Genomic DNA, 8,847 nt, shown 5'->3' with positions numbered 1-8,847 from the left:
TTATTACTATTACTGAACCTGTTGAATCTTCTCCTGAATAACATAGTGTTCGTCTCGTCCCATATCGTGGCACAATTCTTTCCATGTGAATGAATGTGTCGATGTCGAACATGGAAAGAAGTCATTGGATTACCGACCATTGATGAATGTCATTAATCAATGCGAGGCAAACTCACCATTAATGTCAATGAGTGCCAAGGTACCCAAGTACATCTTGCGAAGTGCACATGAATGAGCTGATGTCGAGCCACTTGCAAGATCCAACAAATAAGAGACATTAATGTATTCCCATTGTTCGTTGGCGAGAAGACTTGCCATTAGGGCATGTAAGCCTCAAGGTACTAATAATGACTCTAGTCTTTATCCCAGATAAGGTGCTGAGGTCGATGGGTCAAGACTTGTTGAAAGGTGGGCCTTAAGGAATCCCACATCAGTCAACGCGAGTTCGTACAAATGATTGGTAGGACTATAGATACAAGATGTTATTTTATGGCAAGGAAAGCAAGGCAACGTAGAGATATGGATGGTTTATTCATGAGGGAAAAAGATGAACTGAATGGTAGGCAAAAATGTATGCGACTCAGAAAAGTAGACATGTATGAAGTCATGATGGATATGGCAATGAATCAATGGACTTTAACATGGATGACTGATGAGGCTTTGAAAGAGAAGTGTGGGAAACAAATCATGACAACAAAACATTTCTCTGTAGCCACAAATGTCACGACATTTGTAATTAACTCCTTCAAGCTTCAATAATGAATGTGATTTCGAGAAATCACATCTTCATGGACTTGGATCATCGCGCAACTGTCAAAGCTCAGTTCAAATCTTGCATGAAAATTGTTAGAGCTTTTTGAAGAACATAAAATACAAGTATAAATGCTAGCAACAAAATAAAATGAAATGAATTTTTTACCTGTTGCCTTTGTGCGCTAGTTCCTAACTCCAATAAGACAAGTAGCATAAAATGTTTCCAGCTGTTAAGAAATTTCCATTTGCAAATTTTTTTTTTTAATTATTTTGAAATTTTTTTTAATTGGTTTTTTTTATTTTTTTTTTTTGAATTTTTTGAATTTTTTTAATAGATATATATATATATATATATATATATATATATATATATATATATATATATATATATATATATATATATATATATATAATGGCTTTGATTTTTTAAACTGCTTTGGGTTGTTTATTAAAATAAAAATAAAATAAAATAAAAAATGTTTTGCATTGTTTTTATTTTCTTTTTTGAATTTTTTTTGAATTTTTTTTTTATGAGGGAAACTATAAAGAGCTTACCTAAACTTCAGACAGCAATAAGACCTACTAACTAAAAAGTAGGTGGCTAAATACAAAAGCATACAAAGATTGAACATAGTAAGATAAGGACGTTATTTAGAAGAATCTTGGGAAATAGAGAAGTGATGGATTTGAATATCTCCGACCGCAAATTCTTGAAATTTTTGTCACTTCTCCTCTTGGAGAACTCCCCCCAACTGGATTCTTTATATTTGGATGGATTTTTCTCATTAACCAACTCAGGTACAGGTCCAATCATCGCATGATGCGAGGGAAAAAGAAAGAATGGGAAAGAGAACCTTTCCTTCTTGTCATTCACAACCACCCTATGTTCTACACTCTCGTATTTTCCATTGCTCCGAACCTGCATGCAATCCCCAACATTGATGACAAAGGAATTGGGGATAGGCTTCACTCCAATCCATTCTCCATCTTTTCGCTTGACTTGCAGCCCTCCAACGTCATCCTGAGCAAGCACAGTGAGAGCCCCCGGATCCTTGTGGCTACCCACTCCCAAGTCAGCTCCGGCACAGGGCAGGGCGAATAATGATTCAACCTCACAACCGAAGTTTGTTCCTCAAACTTGGAATTGAAATAATCAGCCGGCAACCCCAAGCTCAGAGATATGAGTTCCACCAATCTGAAAGCAAGCTTCTCCACGGCCTCTGCATATTTCTCGCAGGCCTCCCTTAGGCCAGGTGGGTTCTGCGGCCACTGATTTATCACTGTTCGAATCTCATCGGACTCGAGTTCGAAACTCGTCGGAAGGTAAACTTTGCCTCGGCATGCAAAATCGAAGACCTCTTTCCAATCCCTGACATTTTTTGTGAGCTCTGTGTCGTAATAGCCCAATGGGTTTTCGAAATCTCTCCTCACTTTGGCTTTTTCTTGCAAGGGGAGGGAAAAGAAATTGGCTGCTTCGGATTGCACTGTGTGGCGCAGTTCGGGGGATACGCCATGGTTGATGACTTGGAAGAATCCCCCGTCCCTGCAAGCTGCGTGTATTTGGGCAACAAGGGAGTCCAAGGTGGTGGTGTGGGGTGGAATAGTGGAGTTAAGAGGGGAAAGATCTATGAGCGGAATTTGATCTATGAGCGTGAAGTCGTTGTGTTTGGCGTTTGGGCGATGCTCCGGAGATTGGATGAAGGCTGCATAGAATGCTTCAGATTGGCTCTCTAAACCCATTTCTTTTCTTTTGTTTGATGATGTGTCGATCTTGCCTGAAGTCTGGAGCTATCTGTAATGCTTGGTCTAAAGACAGTTTGCTCCTTGGATAATCTTCTGCCCTGTAGTGACCTACTGCAAGAAGATAAAGTATCTCCCTTCTCTGCAAAGGACCGCCATCTCTGTCTAAGGCATCTTCCAAATGTCTGGAGGACGTCATGAATGTACTAGTGTGAATGTACCAGGTTATCACCCGATCCGAAGAACCATCCAATGGAATCCATAATGTTGTTGATGTTTTTAGCCATGATGCCTTCTCGAGCAAACCCAAATTACCTGTCTATGAAGTATGTCAATGGCAACCAAAAGAATGACAAATTAAAGTAACTTGAAGGCTAAGAGTTTGCATGAAAAATTGGCGCTATCTATCCCAAATTTTATGAACTGAAAACTGAACTGGCGCGATCTTCTCCATGAAGAAATGAATTGAAAACTGATTTTCCTCATTGATCAGTTTGACTTCTAAAAATATTTCTCAATAGATATTAGATCTTCGAATGAATGATGGACTAGGGCAATCGATATCCTAGAGAGAGATCACAAGAAATCCGAGAAGCCAATTTTTGAGAAGTTTCAAGGATTTTTCTCTGATTAATTTTCACTGATGCGTGAAAAATTACGGGCAGTTGAAACCGCCACAAAGGATGTCCGAGATAAGTGTGAGAAGGGATTGTGAGTTAGTTGTCATCTTGCCACCTTTTCCAATGCAACAACTCTTTTAGGTTAGGAAAATGGTCGTTTCTGCAACTGGATCTCTTGCTGCCTCCCCCACCATGACGAGAACAGCGATCCTGTGCCAGCAGCGGCGTGAGGTCAAGAGATCGAGTGCTGGCATTGCAAGAAGGCCTCGCTGGTACTGCCGCTAGTGAGATCGAAGACGATGGCCTTGATTGTTCGTTGGGTCGGGTGGCCGAATTGTTGTAAGCCTGGTTTCTGACTGTGGATGATGCTGCAAGCGCCGCTGAAGCCATTGCTGCCGATGAGACCCAGTACCTCCTGAAATGCTGATGAAAACCTTGAGCTGCTAAATACACATTTAGGTGAGTGACCAGGCGTGACCCACCCCTACAGAAATGAACTGCATACACGTCGGATGGAGCTTGCGGGGAGCGCTTCACTTGGACGAGAGAAGGAAGAGACCATCAGTACAGGGAGACGATTTGCAAAATGTTCCAATATTTGGCGACCACTTACCATTGCCTCTGTCATGTTGTCCTATTTTTTATTGTTTTGTATTATTATTAAGAAAAATGTTTTTGTTTTTTTTTTTTTTTTAAATCTCTAAAAAGAAATTTAATTTGATTTATGTTCTAATGTTTTTCTAACTTAAACGAAAATAAAAATTGATTTTTTTTTTTTTTTTAATTAGTAAATCAATTTTTTTTTTAAGCTAAAAAATAAATAAATTCTATTCCTAGTTACTAAAAAAATAAAAAGGAATTTATTCCTAAGAATTTTTATGTTAAAATCATATTTTTATTTTTATTTTTATTATTTTTTTTTTTGGTCTAAATTAAAAATGGAAACTAATTTTTTTCTAAATTTATTTTTATAAAAAAAAAAAAAAAAAAAAAATTATTTCTAAAGAATTTTATTCTATTCTATATTAAAATCAATTTTTTTTAAATAAAAGAAATTGAATTTTTTTTAAATCAAAATCTTTTAAAAAAAAAAATTAAAATTTTATTCTAACCCTAAAAAACTTAGGATTTTTTTTTATTAATTTAAGATGATTTTTTTAAGCAAATGGAGACAAGTATATTGCTACCCTGAAAACATTTATAAACATTCTACTTTCTGATCCTCGAGATCGTGTGAAAACGCAGGAGGAGAGCATACTTATTCGAAACATAAAATATGATCCTACCTACTCTATGCTAATTGAAAATTACAAACTATTACGTGTAATTAAATTTCCAATGTAACCATTCACGCAATAGTAGTAAAAATATATTCATTTTCAATTTTTCAATTTTAAAATGAAAATATACAAGGATGATCGAATCTAGTTTTTGTGAGTATGATCTAATGAAATAAAAACAAAATCGATCTAACCTTGTACTTGTTTGAAACCATCGAAACCACTTGTCGATAAGGCTTTCATAGGCGTGATTTCCATTCTCATTCAGATCATGCTGCAACTTCTCTTCGTCCTCCTCATTCTCCTGTTCAAACAATGGTTCATCGTCAGATATACAGGATGATTCTTCAAATGTTAATTCATTGTTTTCTTCTAAAGGAGTAGTTAAGCTTTTGGCTGCTGTCAAGATCTCTTCTTCGCAAGAAGAGGAGATCCTAACAATTGCTAGGATCTGAGCGAGTTGTTCCAAACTTATACTCATCGTTTTTCCATATATACATATGGATATTTATTGTGCTTTTGTTTTTTTTTTAATGAATGGGGGGTTTTTGATTTGCGTTCTATTTCTATGTTTTCTATATGAGAATACACTTAAATGAAAATTCCTAAATGCAATTAACCCTAAATGATCCTAAATACATATTCTTCCTAAACAATCTTCCTAACTAGCTTACATCTAAGTTTGCTTCCCCGGCAACGGTGCCAAAATGTTGGGCAATTTAGTTGTTTGCTAAATCCCTGTCATTTAATTTATCAATCCGGGGAATCGTAAACTTAGAAGCAAACCAATATATATGGGACCTTAGATGAAACAGGTGTAAGAAGTTTGTTTAGAATGGAAATGCATATTACAAATCTAAACTATCAGATCTATTCTATGAAAGCATAAAAATAATGTTTGATCAATGGAATTATTTTACTTTAGAAGATAGAGAAGAGTCTCTTGTTCAAGAGTCCTGGTTGTCCTTCTACCATCTTTCTATAATAACATTGCCAAACACCTAAGAAAGAAGGAAAGAAAGCATGTAAATGAAAGCAAGTAAATATTGTTTCCAATTCAATTCTTAGCTTATGGAGAAGAGTCTCCTAACTTAGGAGGACTTGATCTCTAGATACTGAAAGGGAATCAATAGTCACATAAATGTAATCTAGAAAAGCATATGAGAAAGTAAATCTTATTTCAATTTAATCTAGCTCATGAAGAAGGGACTCCTAACTTAGGAGTTCCTGGTTGTCCTTCTCACATCAAAACTAGCTACTGAAAGGAGATCAACCTTCACACAACAAAACATGGCCATATCATGAATTCATATTGAAATTATCTACAATTATTTACAACAAAGAAATAAGATGAACATTAGAATTGAAATTAGTATATTCACAACATTATTCTACAACAAAGTGTACTTATCTCAGTATGGGGATCCTTCCATTACTCAATGAGCACACATGAACAATTATCACACCTTAAGAATCAAACAACACTCATAACTCATGATTTGGAGAAAATGGTATTATTCATGTTGAATGAACACAAATCTAATGCTAATGAATAACTGATAATTGTTTTCTCTCCCTCCTCCTCCTTCATTACATGATTTGGAGGATGCTCCTCTTATTTATACATGAATTAGGGATATCTACTCAATAAATGTAGATCCCTTAAATATCTACTAGACCCACACTTGTCTCAACTTATCCCTAAATACTAGATACAAATCCCATGACACATCAAAATCTCCATGATCTTTCTCCTTGGAATATGGTCCACCTCTTGAGTTGAAATTCGAATTTGATCTTGGGAGGCCACATAAGGGTGCCTTGGAAGCTTCCAAATGATCTACACATGTCATCAAACTCAAGCCACTTTTAGGTATAAGCAAATACATGTTATTTCTCTAACTTTTAATCATAAATTCACTCTAAATACATGAAATTAATAACTTTGGAAAATGAAAATATAAGCTCATATGGTAATGGAAATATAGGGTTATGTAATGATAATATGGTGAAATGAGATGACAAAATGAAGATAAAAGGTGAAAATGGAGTGAAAATTGAGGTCGAGTTGGCGGCCCAACACTCTCCATTTATAAATTGAGGATTCTGGCTCATATGGGTTAAAAAGCAACCCTGCCGAGGCTATGGATGCCTGCTAGCAGCAGAGGCTCTGCTTATGGTATTAAAGTTATATCTTATCGTTAATTATTACTATTAATACCCTTTTCTTATTCTTCCTTTTTATCAAGAGAAGTTATTTCCTTAATTTTTTTCCCTGTTTTGAACCTTTATGCATGAGAAATTGTTTTATGATCAATCACATCATTTTCAGCTAGAATACCATCAGTAAAACATCATTTTTGCATATTTATGTCATTTTTCTCTTTTTCATAACTTATCATCATTCCAAAGCATGCTATCTCTTATTCATAACTATCTTTACACACTCTGCTCTCAGTATAACCATAATTCCCGCTGTCCTATCATTGATATGTGTACTCTGCTTCATTTACTATTGTATTGTTCATTCTCTTGCCTGGCCATCAGCACAACACCTTTTATATGCTTTATGGTCATGGAATCCCTTTTCCAATTGGAGGAGGGAATGTATTCATCATGATATAACATGCACTCTACCATAACTTGTTGATTTCACAAAATATTACTATTGCCTGTATACACAAGTTTTTCTGATTGAAATTTTTGCATGCATCTTAATCGATTGCTATTCAAAACTAACACTATGGATTCAAGAACATTGTATGCCAAATAGTTCTTTGTTTACAAGAAAACAACAAGTATGGGCATAATTTTATTCGTAGCATGACCACACTATTGCACTTAACAGAAGAGGCTCGTGAACGTGAACAATTCTTCAGACATGATGTGCTTACCTGGATTCCACCTTTTGCATCACTTTCAGCACCAACTTTGGCTACATCAGCTTCAACAACTGCCAGTACATATATGTCATTCCACATTTTTGGAGGTCAAACTTGAGGTAAAATAACATAATTTTCTGATTTATTATGAATTTAGGAGAATTTCATGAAAATCCATTTTGAGCATTATTTATCATCCTTCATTCCACATCTTTACCACTTCCCCTTTTTCAGCAGCATATCATGTTTCAGTTTGGGGGAGTGTTCCTTTCACTCATTTCTTTCTTATGACCATGTCATTCATATTCTTTATCATCCATTGCTATTCTTATTCCTTCTCAACACCTCCCTTATTCCATGTTGTGTTACACCAAGCATAGAATTCAACAGATGGTAGCAACCACCTCAATTTGTTTTCTAGCATCACATGAGGGCATGCTAATTCTTCAGAGAGGGGGAGGAATTGCGCATGATGGATGTTTTCTACTTTCTTCCTCATTTAAGGCATACAATTTCACTTTTACACAGTGCAGAAATTGATTTCCATAATATTTTTAAAACTATGAACTCAATTCTTGTGATTTCTGGAAAACACAGACGTATCATTAAAATATACAAACCTAGACAATTTCAAGTTATATTGGTTCATAAAATTTCAGAAATCATGCACTATCACCTACAACCATTTTGTTTATATCTCATGATCCGTGCATAAAAAAGATCTGATTTTTGGATCATAGAGGCATTCATATATAACAAATTTACTTGCAACATTTCAACAAAATCTGGTTTGTAGTTTTTGGGAAAATGGTTAATGAAGGTTGTTGTCACTTATATCATATTTTTCTGCATCCTCATATGCACATAACTTGAACGTCAATGAAAAAATTGTTATGCCTTCATCAAGAGTGCTAAAAGTGAATATTCATTAATTAAGGAAGAATTCATTTGTTCTATCCATTTCATGAGCTGGGATGAACAATTTTTTTTTATTGCTTGGTTAACACATGGGTTTTGTCTTTGGGTTGCAAGAGGACATGCAACATATTGAGTGTGGGGGTATGTTGGGTCATTAATATACCATTATTATTGTCACTTTTGAATGCTTATTCCACCCATTTCTACCATTCTTCATCACGTCATTTATCATAATTTATCATATAATTCTATTTTACAATGATTTATGCTCTTATGTAAAAATATTATTTATTCTCCTTTATTTCTAATAAATTGATGATTATGCATGATTTTATCAATGAAAGTTTAATAAATTGGTTATAACACTATTCACCATTTTTAGCCTCCAAGATAATTTCTAGATTGAAGATTTGATCATTAAAAGTGCCAACTCAGAAATGCGCTGGAATAAGAAGTGACAGTTCTGCGGTTGAGATTATGAGCAAATGAAGCTGAATCTGGAAAATATAGAACATGGGTTTTGTCTAAAATGGACCAAATTAACTTTTCCAAAGAATGGTTTGCCCAAATTCAGCTTGTATTGAGAGAAACGTAGGGTTCTTTGAGCATGATTTTCTCATATTCGTTGTGTGGCTGTTTTCCAAATCTCAGCTG

The 8,847-nt window shown here is 35.1% G+C and overlaps 1 pseudogene; it reads right to left on the bottom strand.

Annotated features, from left to right (window-relative positions):
• Positions 1-1,400: 1,400 nt before the first annotated feature.
• On the bottom strand, positions 1,401-2,496 carry LOC149256751 (protein DMR6-LIKE OXYGENASE 1-like; annotated as a pseudogene).
• Positions 2,497-8,847: the final 6,351 nt, after the last annotated feature.

The sequence above is a fragment of the Pinus tabuliformis genome, chromosome 7 (genome assembly GCF_031772625.1).
Source record: "Pinus tabuliformis cultivar Carrire ecotype Pingquan chromosome 7, CPIR1, whole genome shotgun sequence".
In the NCBI taxonomy this organism is placed as follows: Eukaryota; Viridiplantae; Streptophyta; class Pinopsida; order Pinales; family Pinaceae; genus Pinus; species Pinus tabuliformis.
The sequence above is the reverse complement of the archived record's forward strand: the minus strand, read 5'-3'. Positions and strand labels throughout refer to the sequence as shown.